Source organism: Trachemys scripta, chromosome 4, assembly GCF_013100865.1.
Source record: "Trachemys scripta elegans isolate TJP31775 chromosome 4, CAS_Tse_1.0, whole genome shotgun sequence".
In the NCBI taxonomy this organism is placed as follows: Eukaryota; Metazoa; Chordata; order Testudines; family Emydidae; genus Trachemys; species Trachemys scripta.
In genome coordinates, this window is record NC_048301.1 from 56837500 (window position 1) to 56854321 (window position 16822).

The 16822-nt window shown below is 40.9% G+C and overlaps 1 protein-coding gene across 1 annotated transcript in view; it reads left to right on the top strand.

Annotated features, from left to right (window-relative positions):
* The window catches only part of RYR3 (ryanodine receptor 3), a 563198-nt gene that overhangs the window by 97307 nt on the left and 449069 nt on the right, over positions 1 to 16822 (top strand). The window lies entirely within an intron of this gene.

The following is a 16822-nucleotide window of genomic DNA, read 5'->3' on the forward strand; positions in this document are numbered from 1 at the left end:
CTGGCCCCTGGAAGAGAATTATACAGTAACTGAAAGTGTTTTAAGTTGGTGGATGAAAAACAGACAACGGGGAAACAATATGAGGAAAGGCAAAAGAGACAGGCACATGGGAGAGCTAATGAGAAGAGTTTGGGTGGGGGAAGAAGATATGGTGATAGAAAATAGGAAAGATGGATTAAACAGAAGGGAGTTAAAGGAAAGAAAAGATGATGTGGAGGAATACCTCTTATTGTCCTTTGCATCTTTTTGTCTTCCAATATGTTGCATGTTTCAACTCATTTCTCATCTCTTCCTTCTTCCTATTTTCTTATCTTTTTGTTTTTAGAATTGTATCTGTCTGAATCTTCCCTAATGAAACTTTGTCAACCCAGAGATTATGAACATGTTAAGCACAGTGGCTCAATATGAAAGGTCCTGGCCTCTAACCCCAAGGGGAAAAGTCACAATGTTGTTTCATTTGCATTTCTTTGCATCCCAACAGTTGAATCACAATGTTTTTCCTCGTGTGCAGTATTCCAGATCTGTAATAGTTTTCATAAATGCGTCAATTAAAACTGCTAGCCTGCTTTAATAATGGGCTTCTCTCAGAATTCCATGCTACTATGGAGTTTAAGTTGTGCCTGACTCTGCATAGACTTTCTCTCCTATCATCATCATCATCATCATCTATTTTTGTATCTATTAATTGGCAATTCAAAATGCAGCATAATATGTCTAACAATAGTGACCCATTCAATCTTTGAGGACACCAATCAAGATTTGAGGACACCAATGTGTCAGTCACTCACCCTGGACTCAGGAAAAAGAATAGAATCTGTAACTGCACAGGACCCAGTGAAACTACAGCAGTTTTAGGGCCCTAGAAGACTGTAGTCTAAAATCTTTATGTGGTTGTTGGAGGAAAACCAAATAGAAAATAAGACCAACACCATTTGTGCAATGGCATCACCATTACACAGGATCAAAAATTCCTGTTGGTCTTGACGCTTTGCAGGGACACCATCTTTACAAAGAGATCCTAAAGATGATCCATTGATAGATGGAAATAAAAGAAGTTCCGAATATACTTTAACAGACCAGCGATAGCAATTACATTTTTAAACACATTCTTATTTTCTTTTTTTAAGAAAAGAAAATGGGTTGGTGTTTGTGAAACATGCTAGATCACTCTCAGTGGAAACTGAAATCCTAAGCCTTAGTCAACATTTTTTATACAGTATGTGCATTTTTAAAAAAGAAAGGGAAATTTTCATTTTATAGTCCTTATTTTCTAAATAATATATCAATGTCTAAAGTTTCTCATGCCATCCCCATATATCTGACCTGCTTTGAACAATTGCTGGTTACAAAGCAGTCCAGTTTTGTGGTGAACACTCAGGACTGGATGTCAGGAGTCTGAAATCAGGCCATTTACCTTTTTGTTTGTGTCATACAATCTGTAAAATGGGGATAATGGCCTCCCTACATAGGTTCCTCTCCAATTATATAGCTGAAAAAAATCCACTGACAGTTTCTTCTGTCATGAAGAGTGCTAGCAGATTTCAAGCACTATCTTCTATCTAAATGACCAAATAAACTTCTTTTAGTGTTGCACAATACAGCAGATGTAAGGGGTCTGCAGCCTTGGGACTTACCATACCTTCAACTGTCTGACTTTCAATACCGATTTATATCATACGCTTTTTATTACAACCTATAGACTCAAAGCCCACCCCACAGTGACTGCACAGAAGCTCGTTTATTTTTTTCATTTCTTGTTTTGTGAAGCTTTTTTAAAAATAATACCTACTTGTTTCTTTTATATACCTGGATTTAAGTCTATCTTTTGATTGTTAGTTGTGGATTTTATTTTAGGGGCAAAAATGTAATGAGAAATTGTTTACTGTTTAAAATCAGTTTAGCGCTATGGGCTGAAGAATTCTCAGATAGTTTCCATTGATTTCACTGGAGAGGATTTTTTTCCTAAAGCTTTACACTTTAAATAAATTTCTCGTAGAAGTGGAAACAAATCTCAGTCCATAAAAATAAATAACGATTACGCTGTATATTAGAAGCCTATCTAGCACCATCACTCAGACTGGCTTGAGCGTTCTAGGCTCTGCTCCTTTAAGGTGAGGAGGGAAAAGTTTCTCAGTCCCTGCTTTCCTTTACAAATTGCCTCCATTTTCTTTTTCCTTCCAACCTTCTTCTCTGCCTCATTCTTTAAGGACAAAATCCTGCCTCCCCTCCCCCCCCAACTCCCAAAATCAATATAAAAACTCCTATTGATTCCACAGGGCTGAAGTTTCACTCCATATCTTTGCTGTTTCCCAGACTTTTATGAAGGGGTGAGTTGAGGAGAAAACAAAGTTGTTAGTGCTGGAGGCTTTTAGTTCAGCGTGTGCGTGTGTGCGTGTGTGTATTAGAGTTGATTGGAAAACTGAATTTTCATGCTATAGAAAATTCCTACATTTCAAAATTTGATGAAAAGTCAATCTTGAAATGACCTTACCAGAACGTTTTCATAATGTAAAACTTTCATTCTGATAATGTGAAAACATAATCTAATACAAAATATTAAATACAATATTATGTAATAGTCAAAATGAAATGAAACACAGTGAGAAAGTCAGAATGAAATGAAACAAGAAAGTCAAAATAAAATACTGCATTTTGATTTTGAATAGTTTTTAAATGGTTCTGGCAAAAATGTTATTGAAATTGTCTTATTCCTGCTAAACATTTCAATTTTGATGAAACCATATTTTCTGATGGGAAAACTGTTCAATCAATTTTTGGACCAGTTTTAATATTTATACCAAAAATGCATATTGAATTAAAATTCAATGATGTGTGTATCAATATATGTATAATGTTTTTAGATGCATGTAGAACATAGGATGAGAACATTTTAGAAATCCTAGAACCAGTGACACTGTGCTTAATGTGATAGTAGCAGAATGAGTGAGGAAGCTTTCTGATCCACTGAAAAGTAATGGCCCATGGTCAAGGGTGGGGAACTAACTACAGTATGCCGTAAATTGCGGTTTTCCCTTCACCCGCAGGCCCCATCTTGACCATGGATTTTCATGGGTCCTCAAAGTCAGATTATTTTTTTCTTTTTAGTAAATCAGAAAGCTTCCCCCACCCCCACCCCCCGTTTCTGCTGCAGAACTAAATAGTGTCCAGCCATAAGATCAGATGTCTTTCCATTCCTGTGCCACTGGAACAGAAAAATAAAATAAAATTGTACACTCATTCTTTATTCCCAGAATGAGGAGCACCAGCTTCATGGTTAAATTTACATCTACCTTGGATGCATCATGAGGAATACATATCTAAATAGCCTATAAGAGAAGGAGAGAGTGAGTCACAGCAAAACTTTCTTAGTAGCTTAATGACGAGAAAAGAAAATTCTCTAATCTCCTGGCCAGCAGCTGCTACAGTAATCCTTTTTATAAAATGCTGAGACAGAAAGACTGTAATATAGAATAGTCCTCCTGCTCAAGAGACATTAGAACTCAATAAGCACATCAGATGCTATATTCCTTTAGAAGTTATTCAAAACTCTTCCCGTTGCACTGCATTGATTCTCCAAGAGTGTATAATAATTGCAGTTAATTTTAACTTGTCACACTGCTGTGTTAGTTTAGCAATACCTGGAGGTGTGCGCAGCCCCTGTTGTACTTCCTGAAGGTGTTTGTGAATAATTGTGAATTAACTGTATCTGGGCTTGCAGGTATTTCTTCTATTACCACTTCACCTCACTCAAAACATTTTTAGGACATCTGCATTTCAAACTGGTGGAAGTTATGCATGTAAATATAATCCCTTACATGTTTTGACACTTAAAATTTAGAAAAAATAATTAACCAGAAGTGAAAAATTTCTGGAATGTTTATAGAAAACAACCAAAGCAGCAGAACTATTAGACAATATGAGCTAACTATATTATATCATTTCAGTGTAGCTGTTCTTTGCTTCTAAACTGATGTAAAGCTATAGTATTTCAGTGCAGAGAAGCCAACTGATTTAAGAAATAACACCTATTATAAAAAAAACCTGCATTTGCAATCCATCAATGTCTCTTCTCCCTGTAGAAAAATGGATTGAATTCCTAGTAACAAATAAATTTAAACCTCAGCCTCAAGGGCAAAACACAATAATTTTCATATTTGTTAAAGGTAAACCCACTAAATCAATAATCTGCTGGGCACCAGCTTTGACTGTGGGTTAGCAGCTTGACTGGTAAACATAGCACACCTTCTACAAGATTCTCACTTTAGGCACAATGTCTGAAGTTTTATTATGCAGGGGACTGCTTGCATTGCATTCAAATCATAATCTAGAAGGAGTTGAGGAGGCTAGTTAACTATTTTTCTCTTAATGTGATCCACCAGAAAATTTAGCCGCAATACATTAGAAATAGTTGCATCTGCATAGGCCAAACTATATAGCTCCCAGCTTCCATTTATTCCTATTTCTGCCACAAGTTAAGACAGGAGGTCTGAGAAAATAATTTTATGAAGGAGTCTCAGGAAGCCAGGTTCATGTGAAAAAGGAAGTTTAACATATGAACACAGACAGACAGGAAGAAATGAAAGAATAAAGGAGCATGAAGTGGTATAATGTGTCCGCTGAGGAGGAGAATAGTTACAGGACAGCTGTGACCCAAAGCTTCAATCTGTAATCATTGCATGCTTACCTGTTTAAAAAAACAAAAACCAAAAACATTACTTTGGTGTGAATACACATAGCAAGATTCTGAAGGTTGGAGAATGTGATGTCTTAGAATGTAAGAATAATTTAAACCCTGTCCTTTCTGGACTGGTTTCTGTCTATTTCCGGCATAGTATTTTCTAGGCAGGTGAACTGAGATACAGTTGAATGTACTTTTCATTGAGCAAACCACCCTCACGCTCTCAGTCCCTAGCTGTTTTTCCAGCTGCACCTCCTGGTCTCATGACTTTGATTGTCCCAGGCCACATCCAGCTTCAGTCTGGCCTTGGTTTATACATTTGGAAGGAAAGCTGCAAATCAAATTAAACAATTATGATGATAAATGCAAAACTAAAACTTCAAAATTTTATAAATGAAACCGTTGTTCATAAATGTTTATAACATAGAAACGTGACCCTGAAATATTACAGCATCTTTGTAGTTATCCTCCCCTCAAGCTATTAATATTCCTTTTGCAACTCTGCTAGTATGCTGCTGCTACTCATATTAAGAATACCAATAACACATGATGATTTTTTATTTAGAGACAATTGTAGTCTTTCTGCTCATTATTTGTCTACAGCATATACTTTATATGCAAAACTGTACCATTTCCATGCTGTCCAGTAGTTTGTTCCTAGCCTGAAAAATGTCCCATAGTGCACTTAGAAGCAGATACTACACATTTGTTGTACCTCAGCAATCCTCACAGTCCAGCTCCATGCTTGGACTAATAGATGCTATTTTTGTTATCCTTAGCAGTTTGTTTTCCCTTGGACAACTTTTTCATGAAACTATTACATGCATCACAAGTAACTGTTTATTTCTTTGTTGAAGATGTAGAGATGGGCACTGTGACAAAGTCAGGCTGGGCAGATGCAATAGAGTGGTCCTGTCCGGTTCTGGGAAGTGGGCAAGCGTGAGCCCATCCACAACTAATGGCTTCTCCCCGAGCCTATGGGGAGGAGCTACTGAGCCTGGGACTCAAACAGATGCGGGCAACAACAAAGCTTAAGAGAGAGAGAGGGAGGAGACACAAGCTGCTGTAAGGCTATTGGCAGCAGGGAGATAGGCTTCTCTAGGCTTAGAGGCTGCTCTCTTCTCTACAGGGGAAACAACCAAAGCTGAGCGTCTGCTTAGGGGAAGGACTGACACCCCAGGGCCTACAACAGGACAATGCTTCCCCCCCAGCGAGGGGGCAGGGAAAGTTATTCCCCCTTTTTTGTGTTTATAAGTTGGTTTCTTTTTGTTTGCTGGAGCAGCACTTCTTGGGCCTACCCTGCATTCTACTTTGAAAATACTGATAAGAAAATACAGAGGGGGAAGACAAACACTGTCCAGAGAGGAGCTGATTTATCCCAGGACCTCCCCTCCGCCCCGCCAGAGGAGGAAGTGCTAAATCCAGCAGGACAGAGGAGGTGTCTTGCCACAACACTTATTACAAATGGAGATCCAAACACCACCTAAACTGGTGGAAGCTGAGATCCAGATCTGAACTTTATGATTGGCTCCAAAATCATAGTAGGCCAACCCTAAAACAAACAAGCCCTGGATATGAACATGTTTCAACTTTGTTAAACTCAGATCCAGATGTGAACTTTGTCTAAGTCCCATCTCTCCTTCTTTGCGATCAGTGCAGTCTTGACTGGCTGGCTGGGACACTTTCATTAAGGGAAAACTTTCCTAAAGCTTATTCAAATTAATCTCCCTTGTGAGGTTTTATTTCCATCAATGTCACTCTTGGTGCAGCATGCAAAACTTACCACAGTGTTGATGAGACTGAAGAAATGTGTCTTGCACCTCTGACTCAAGTATGGCTTCCTTTGAAAGTTTTTCTGGTGGTTTTGTCCTATGTCCTATTAAAGCTGTTGTGTGCTTGCCTGGCCCAGGCCTCATGGAATCTGTATTCTGCTTTAGAGGTGGCCATTACTTGGTGGTTACAAATGTGCTCAGCTGCATAATGTTTGTAAAGTATTTTGAGTTCTCAGAATAAAAAAAATATTAAGTACTGCTAAATGCAACAATATCTGGCCCCTTTCCTAATATTATTTATTTAATCTTCTTTCCTCCTCTAACTACTGCCACTCCCCTCCCGCCACACCCAATTACTCTAGCTAATGTATGGCTCATATCAAGTTAATCATACTACCTCTCATATTAGCTCTGACTCACTGGTACACTGCATCCTGCCGTGATGTGTTGCAGATTGGCTTCAAAACATTGATGACAGATTAAAATATAGTGATTTGATCTGGATTCAGTCAGTTCTTTTTGAGTAAGCAAATAAATAAAATTCTTCTAAGATTTCAGTCTCCAAAGCTCTTTTGAACAGTTTCTGTTCAATGTTATCTTAACACCTCATTCAGAAAAACAAGGTGTATCCAGTGTGCAGAGTGTTGGAGATGATAACTATTTGCATTGCTTGGAAGGTCTGACTGAAAATACTGTTAAAACTTAATATTCAAGTCTCGGAGAAAATATAACTCCCTCTAGGTAGCTCTGTTCCCTGCGTATTTTAAATTACTTTGCACATCTATGACTATATAGGTTTCCTGCATCAAACCTGCCATACAGTCCATCTTGGTTTTGCATGGAAATTTTCTCTTGCTAGATTAGCCTCTAATTAGGACCCCATATATAAGGTATATTTCTGAATTTATATACGGAACCTCAAGCAATTCATATGGGCTTTGGGGAGAGATTCCTCTCCACTTTGTAATTTTCTTTGACATATTGAGACTCAGTCAGTGTAGTCTATCCTGTTTGTTACCACAGTATGCTTATTATAAATTGCTTTCCCACCACCTCTTTTAAATGTTCTTTAAAATAAAATGGCATGTATTTTAAAGTTCAAAGGTACCACTTGAAATTTCCCAACATTGCTGCTGCTTATAGGTGTTGTCTCTCCAGTCCTTTATTCCCATTTCAGGCCCCAATAGCCAAAAGAAGGGGACAGATAATTTGTCGTGTAGCTACATCACAAGTTCATAAAAGTACATAATTGTAATTACATCCACGATATGAATCTGTTTCCTTAACACCTAATCCAAAACTCCCTCTATATTCTGATGAGATAAAAAAGCATACATAGCTAAGGTTTAAATCTTGGCCTCTGTTCTCCCTTCGATGTGTTATTCATCTTTTAATATTAATAGGAGTTGCATGTATGCTGTTATGGGTTTCACTCACCACAGATGGCACCTCCTCCTGGCCATCAACTCAGCTAAGTGCCACACCTCTTTCTATTCTTTCCCCCATCGTCGTCTCATCCTGCAGAACCTTCTCACTTCAGGAACTGCAGCCTTCTCTTCATGACTCAGTCCTTTGGCCTGGTCACCATATATATTCTCCTTCCAGGATGGTGTAACAAAATCTTTCCAGGACAAACCGTTCCAGGCAGTCCGCTGTCCTCTGCCTAGCCTGTGCCATGTTCCCCAGTAGCTGGTAGGGGAACCTAGGCTCATCTTCTACTCTGGGTCTCAGCTCAGAGGCCCTCTGATTAGCAGCCAAGGTCTGCACTGCTATTCCATACTGCTATTCCCCAGAGCCTTTTTCTGCCTTCCTGGCTTCTCCCCTCTTTGGGTTTGCCAGGCTCCCAACTCCCTCCTCCCAGGGAGCAACTGTGGACTACCTGCTATAGTCCCAACACACCTGCCTCTTCCCAGGGAGTGACTGCAGCATGCCTTCCTTGGCCTCTGTTGTTAGCTTCCAGGCTTATATAGGCCCTGTCTATCCCTGCCCAGCTGAGCCTTGTGTCTAATTAATCAATGCCTGCTCCCTGGCTCCCCCTCCAGGTGCAGCCTGGAGAGTTAATTGGGCCTAATTTATTTCTCAGGGTCAGTGTGGGGAGTACACCCCATCGCACGTGCTTTGAAGGGAGATTGGACCTTTTAATTGTTTATATTGAAAGTAGGGAAGTTCTTATGGTATGCTGTTGCAATCCTCTAAAAACAACTGTTGGCTATACGATTCTAAGACCTGTATCTCTAGCTGTCATTACTCCCTCCAGTATTTATGTCCTTTATATAGTCTTCCAGAGAAAGAGGTGACCCTTACAGGTTGCACTGTTCAATGTGAGGCTGAGATCCTATGCCTTTCTTTGAGAGATGGACCCTATGAATTTTTACTGTGGGTGTGCTGGCACTCCATGTGCCTGAGACTGGAAGATTTTTCACTAGCAGCGTCTGTTGGTCTGCACCTGCACTTCTTCCTGTGCCAGACTGAAGGCATAAGGGTTGGCATGGTTCCTTTCTACTGCTTATGATCGGAGATGGAACCCCTCAGTGTCCACAAGCTTTGCTAGCATTCCTGCTGTAATTTAAGTTTTTACTGTAACAATTTTTGTTGGGTAGGTAGTTTTAAAATAGTTGGTATAATATAGGGTTATTTCTCTTTCCCTTGTTACCTCCACCATTTGGGGCACCTACTATGCCCAAGATCCCAAACTTCAAATCCTGCCTGACCTAACGCTGGGTTTTCCCAGTTAGTGATTCCCATGAGAGTTGTCCGTATTGTCTCAGGAAATCACACATTCGCACTAAGTGTAAGGTCCATTGTTATTTCCCTCCTTGAATTCAACAGTCTCCTGAGTTCTGGCTCTGTAGACACTTGATGGAGCTTTCCATGAGGCCTAGTCCAACCCTGGGCCTTCTGGCTTGCAACACATCAGCCACAGTGTGATGGGGTGTTCACCCTACACAAGCCCTGAAAAGGTTCAGGTTGCTCAGATACAGGCCAATTAAACTTTTAGGCCACACCTGGGGGAGAGTCACACTTAGTGGAAAAACTCTGCAGTCACTCCCTGGAGAAGAGACAAGGAGGAGGAGTTGTCTTAGGGGAAAGTAAGCCCTGGAATCCTTGGCAAGAACCCCAGAGGGAATGAAGTAGTCACCGGGTTCAGAGGAAGCTCCAGTGATAATCCAGGTGGGTCCCAGAAGATAGGGAAGAAAAGAAGGAAAGAGCTCAGGGAAACAGCAACAAGGTCGGAAGTTGAGCAGATCTTGGGTACTGGGCATATTATCCACATGCTGGAACCTGGAGTAGTGGGCAGGTCTGTGTCACCCCACCAGCCACTGGGGAAGTGGCATCGTCTGGTCAGTGAAATGGAAAACTGCCTGAGACAGTTTGTCTAGTGGGACTTTGATACTCCAGGACGGGAAGAGTATAGTGACTTGGCTGGAAGGCCAAGTCATGAAGAGTGAGTAACCTGAATTCAGAAAAAGATCACAGGGCGAGCCACTGAAGGGAGAGGCTGTCAGATCAGTCAAGAGCTAATCCCCGGATAAGCCACAAGGAGGTGCCCTAGGGAGAGAAAACAATGATCACCGCCATCAATGGTACCACACCACAAGAAAGATGACTCAGTTGTACTAATACTCTCTGCCCAATCCAAGTCTGCATTGTCAGTTCCACCCAAAGACAGATGCCCTCCCCTCCATCCATTAGGCTGGGATATACCATTCACCGATTCTAATCGATAGTATCCATAGAGTTTCCTATACTGATGAAGTGTTACATGCTGGTTCTGTCTACAAGCTGTGGCATAGAAGCATCTACACCATCAAAGCATTATTCACTGGTCTTCCATTAGCCCTGGAATCAAAAGACAAACAGTATTGTTGGCTCAGCACATGGAATTAGAGGATTCATATTCCTCTGACTAGATGGAGACTGAGGGTATATCTACACTGCAATTAGATGCCTGTTTAATTGTGATGTAGACATTCAGGGTCAGGCTGTAGACTGAGCTCTGTGACCCTCCCACCTCACAAGCTCCTAGAGCCCGGGCTACAGCCCAAGCCCAAAGGTCTACATTAAACAGCCCCTTAGCTCAAGCTCCATGAGTCTGAGTCAGCTGACACAGGCCAGTTGTGGGTTTTTAATTGCTGTGTAAACATACCCTTAGACAGCAGTGCCTCTGATAGTTCTGAGGCATGAGATGAATCTTGATAGGAGCTCTACAGTCTCCTAGGCACTCTCTCAATCCTGCACAGCATATTACTGCACCTGGGGCCAGCGGTACCCTCCAAGGACACCCCATCCATGTCCATATCCTCCGACCCACTTACCATATTGGTGCTCCTAGATTCCTCACTTCAGGTCTCCAGTCTATCGGGAAACAGAGTGAGAGTTCACACAGCTATCACCTGTCAGGGATAAGGCTCAGTCCCTGAAGGAATGTTAGGAGGAAGCAGAACAGCTGGACCCACCCAGTCCACCAGCAGCACTTTCTACCACACCTTCTGATGAGGCACAGGACTCACCATCAGCACCTGACGGTTACAGATAGTTTCAAGACCTCCTAATGAGCATTGCAGAGGCTCTCATGAATACCCTGGAAGAGATGCAGGACCCTACCCACAAACATCTAGACATCCTCCAGACTACAGGATCTAGCAAGATGGTACTCCCCATCAGTGAGGCCATATTAGAACCTGCCAACGCAATTTGGCATACCCCAGCCATCTGCACTCCAGTTCCTAAACAGACAGAGAAAAAGTTCTTTGTATTATCAAAAGGGGCAGAATATTTATTCTCTCACCCCAGCTTCAACTGTCTACTGGTCCAGGCTTTCACCAAATGCAACAGGTTGCACCAGCCTAGGTTCATTCCTTCAGACAAGGATGCCAAGAGATTAGATCTCTTTGGCAGAAAGAATCTCTCATCCACCAGTTTACAATTGTGCATAGCAAATTGAGGCACTAGTGTTGAAGTATGGCTTTATTAACTATAACAAATGGTCTGAATATGCTAATAAGTTGCCACAAGAGCTCAGGCCTCAAGTCTAGGCCATCTAGGATGAAGGGAAGCTGATAGCCAGATCATCTCCCCAAGTTGTGTTGGACACAGCAGACATGGCTTCCTGTTCCATGACAACGTCAAGGGTCATGAGATGGGCTTTATGGCTGTACTCCTTGTGGGTTCCCTAGGAGGTCCAGGTAGCAGTAGATATCTTCCCTTTGAGGGCAATAATCTGTTCAGTGAGAAAATGGATTAGTCACTGGAAACCCTTTAGGACTCCTGCACTCCTACTCCTTGAGGCAACACATCCCAGGTCCTGGGGGAAAGCACTCCAAATCGGCTCCTTATAGGCACCATCCTGCTCCCCAGCCCTTGCACTGAGAAAGGCCATAGGAGCCTAGGAAGTGCCAAAGAATTCAACGCAACAGACATAATGCCCTGCTGCTGTTCCTTCCTCAATCCTAGCCTCCCTCCAAAAAATCATTTTGGTGGGACTCTCAAGAGCTGCCAACCAGTCTCTACACTGCCAGATATACCCCCCACACCCTTCAGTGGCTGCCTGGCCTGTTTCCAACCAATGCAGGAGAATTCTCAAACAAAAAGGGTCTCCCTGATCTAGTTGGAGCCTCTGCCTCCTCAAAACAGACGGAAGTGCTTCTATTCCAGATAATTCTTTGTCCCCTCAAAAGAAGGGAGACCCATCCTGGACTTTAGACAGCTAAAGAACTTCATAGGTCATACAAGTTTCAGGATGACCACCCTGCTCTACATAATCCCCTGCCTAAACACAAAAGACTGGTTTGCAGCTTTCTGTTTGAAGGATCCCTATTTCCATATAGATATTTGTCCAGTGTCAACAAGGTTCCTGTGCTTCGCAGAGGATCGGGAAGACTTTCAATATGGAGTTCTCCCCTTCGGTCTCTGAATGGCCCAGAGTGTTCAGTGGTAGCAGCATACTGGCATCACCAGGGCAGACAAGTATTTCTTTACCCTGTTGAGGCCAGTCATATCAGGAAGTATAGTCCTTTCCCTGCTAAACCTAGTGATGTTCACTTTAATCTCTACACAGGTTATAGAATTTATCAGAGGGACCATGAATGCTTCAGACTATGAATGTTTTGGCCAAAGCTTACCTACCACAGGACAGATTCCTTGTGATGAGGGATCTCATCACCCGACTTCAACTGAGCCCCCCGATGACTGTCTGATCCTGTCTAGTCCTTTTAGGCCATATGACTTCCTACACCTACATGACATTCTATGTGAGGCTCCATCTCCAGTGCCCTCAGGCATGGTGGAGAATGGTCTATGATACAAGCCAACAAATGAGTCTCAATTCCTCAGCGTGTCCTAATATCACTCACCTGGTGGGAAACCAAAGAGACTGTGTGTTTTGGAGTTCCTTTTGTTCCCCACTACCACCACAAAGAAACTAGCTATGGATATTTCCCAACTGGACTGGGGAGTGCACCTGGATAAACATCTACCTCAAGGCTCTTGGACTTAGCAGGAATCCAAGCTGCACGTCAGTCTCCTCAAACTTAAAGCAGTTCATGAAGCTTGGAAGAAGTTTTGACCTCCCCCTCCCTCGTTATCAAGACCTACACCTGCTTAGGACCTGAACCTGGCACTGCCAGCCCTTATGAATCTATTTGAGGCTTTAGGGCCCCTATGGTGGATCTCCCTTACACAGCGGATTTTTCCTTACATAATGATAAGGTTTCTTTGATATTGCATCCCAGTTTCAGGATTTCAGTATTTACATTTATTGTGTTTAAAATCTAAGGTATAGTAATGAAAAATCTGTTGCCAAACTCTTGTGTGTGTTCTTTTTCATGGAGAACAAAGGAGGCAATGTCAGTGGAGAGAAAATCACTAATTTATCTTACTGGCTTCTGACAAGTCTTGTATTTTGTTTTTAAAGCAGCCTACAATAAGCCAGGTTTCTCCTTTATTTTTATGGCTATTTATGGTAATTTTGTAGGTGTTAAATGTTAATTTTTATCATTTTTTTGTGTGCTAAAATGTTTATTTTATAAAGAAAATGTTAAGCCTGAATATCAAAATATATAATGGTCTCTATGATAGTAATGGTCTACCATGTACTGTATATCTCAATTTTGTTGTTATGAGACCCGGTATGTATGAAGTTGCACATATAACTTGTGGTTCCTGATAATTTAGCTGGGTATAGAGGAATTGTCATAATGTTCAGATAACTATAAGGAGTCATTTAGCCAATAAAGTATGTTGACCGGAGATGAGTTGTTTAGTTTATTCTGGTTTACAAAGAGGCATTTTGAAGCGATGAATGGGCATGCGATTTTGTGGTCTTTGATAACTCAGTTGGGAGAAGGATTGATGTCTATTAGAGAAGTGCTAATCACTTATTGTTTACATTCAGAAGGGTTTTCTACACTGCGGAACTTAAAAACATCTGCCCTGCTTCTCTCTGCCAAGAGTTTTTGACAACAGTACCGCTAGCTGATTATTCAAATTGATCACAGCTATATGCGTTTTTCCTTTTTAAACCAAATTATGTTGCAACATAATATGCACTGTTTAAAACAACATGCACTGACTTAATATTGGCCTTAGTGAAAAATGAATAGGTTGACGTATTGGGTTTTTTTTTTTTTTACTATTGATAAACGTTTAAGTTTTCACAGTGACTGACAACTTCTCTGCCCAAGGAGCTTAAAAACTAATTCAGTAATAATAAACAGAACAGTTTATATGCAGAAAGGAATAGAAAATACTGCATTTCACTACTAAAGCTTTTGAATCTATTATTTATTTTTTTTCAGTGTTTTTTCTGTTTTGATTTGAAATATGCTCTGGCACACTTACAGATATACAAATTCAAAAAAGGATAATTAGTTCAACTGAATTTAATCATGTGTATAATAAAAAAAAGCATTTAGCTGGAGACTGTAGGGCAAGAGATGGAGAGGCTGACTTAGAGGCATACTCCATAGCTGAAGCTACATTATTACATCTGCATATAAAAGATCTGAAAAATCAATCCTGAATAGAGATAATGGGCACTGTTTGACTTCTGCTTTATGCACCTGATGGTGCAGGATAAATGATGATGACTTGTGTGCATAAAATTACTCATGTGCATGTTTGCAGGATTGAGGCTTCAAACTTTACGGCATGACCTGAAGGTCAACAACACTAGGCTCTGTTGAGTGAACTCTTCTGGTCTAGTGTATAAACTCTTTTGTTGTCAAGGATGCACTGTATATACTTTTTATTATACTTTTCTTGTCCAATAGAAAATGAAATAGGATTGCTTTTTCCCTCTATCATCATGCTGTACATGTGCATTAGTTTGGGTTTAAGATTTGTGTTCATCATCCCACTTTCGGTTGATTTTCTGTTACTTTATCAGGATACAAGTATCCATTTTGTGATGTTACTGTGAAAGAAATGCATCAGTCTGCCTCTGCATATTTGCTGGTGTATTTGGTGGTAATCACATCTATATTTACAACTTTACCCCAAAAATGTTAAAAGAACATTATTAAGGTTGCGAAGTCAAGCACTCAAAATTTAGAAAATGCCTGTGTAATCTTAATTCAGCCTCCTTTTGCATATGCAACATGAGACAGTTTTTAATTATATGACCACATGTTATTTTGCATCACCTTACACTAATGAAGGTAAATATTTATAAGACTGTATTTTGAGGGGTGAGATTGTCCTGGACCCCATGTAAGTGTGAGGGAGCATAAGGAATTTAACACAAAGAACCAGTACAATAGCCCCAAACATTTTGGATTCCCCATGAAGATTTTGACTGCTTTGCAGTAGGTTTTAGAAGCTGAAAAAGGGCTGGATTAAGGTACTTGCTGCATAGATTAGAGACTCAGCATGCTGCGGCTGGAGTGAAGGCAAGACTGACTTTTCTTTCCTGTTTTTCTTGCTTTTAGTGGCCATGCTAACCATTCACAACTAACACCAGATCCCCCTTTCTAAAAGGGAAGTGTGATAAAACCTTTATCCTGTAACTGTACATGAAACATGTAACCTTTATCCTTTAACTGTACATGAAACAACAAACAGCCCTATGAAGAGCAGGTTAGACTGCCTGAACTTTGTGACTTATTTTGTTCCTTTTAAGGCATTCGACTGCTAGTCCTCTGACTTCCTGGAATTCTCAAGATTTTATATAATCCTCCAGGAACGCAGGATCTTTCCTTGCTGGGAGAGTCTCAAGAGGGTACATGTGCTTCTATATGGGTAGGTGGGGTGGTGTTCGCAGGTTCCATTTCATGGTAGTGATCTGGGTAGATTGGAGGTCCCCCAGGTGACACAAGGTGACATTGGTTCCAATGGATGATTCCTGTTGCCATCCCCTTTTCTTGAAAGTCTTACATGCAAATGTGATCTCCTAGATTCAGTACTCCCAAGGATTTGACTCTGTGGCACTTGTCAAAGACCACCTTCTGATGAGGTTTCTATTGATCTTCCTTCTTCTGTAATCTTGGGAAGTCTGGCCAACAAGAGTCGAGTTGGGAAAGGAAGGTTGTGATAGTGTACTTCAACTGCCTTCCCATCAACAGTTTTGCAGCTGCGTCCATTTGCTGGAGGTGTTGACTGGTATGGCAACAGGGCAAGATAAGGGTATGAGGATTTAGAAAGAAGTTGTTTTCTTTTCTTTACTATATGTTCTGCTTTACCATTACTCTGATGGAACTGGGCTGGATCTGACATAAATGAAACTGTTGGTATCTGCAAACCTCTTGAAAGTCTCAAAGGAAAACTGAGTACCATTGTTAGAGATGTCTTGCTTCAGAATCCTAAAACAGGCAAAACATGGATTTTATCCTCTGCACAACTGCACTCGATGTGATGCTGAGTGGCCTGACAACTTCAGTGAATCTTGAGACATAATCAGTCATCAAAAGACATGTGGTATTATCCAGATAAAAAAGATCAGTCCTGACTTTCTGTCACGGCCTGTCTGGTACAGCAGATGATAGTAATGGTTCCAGTGGATTTGTTTCACGCAAGCACAAATTTCACATTTCTCAACTCTCTGCTGTAGTTGTTTGCTCAGCCCAGGCCACAAAACTGTCTGTCTGTTTAGCTCCCTTCCTGCATTTTATAATGCCTTGGTGTCCCTCATGCAGTCTGTCTGGGATTTCCTGTTACATTAGGGATAACTAATCTGGACATCTTCAGCAATAAACCTTGCTTTATAACAAGATCCCTGGAAACCACTCAGTATGATTTCCTAGAAGTTTGTCTATTTTGTGCAGCCTTCTTTGTAGTGTTGGCAGTGATTCATGCCTTGACTCAGGAATTCATCTGCTTCTTGCAGGTGTTTTTCTGTGATGAGGAAATCAGTATGAACTGCATCTGTGAAATCTTC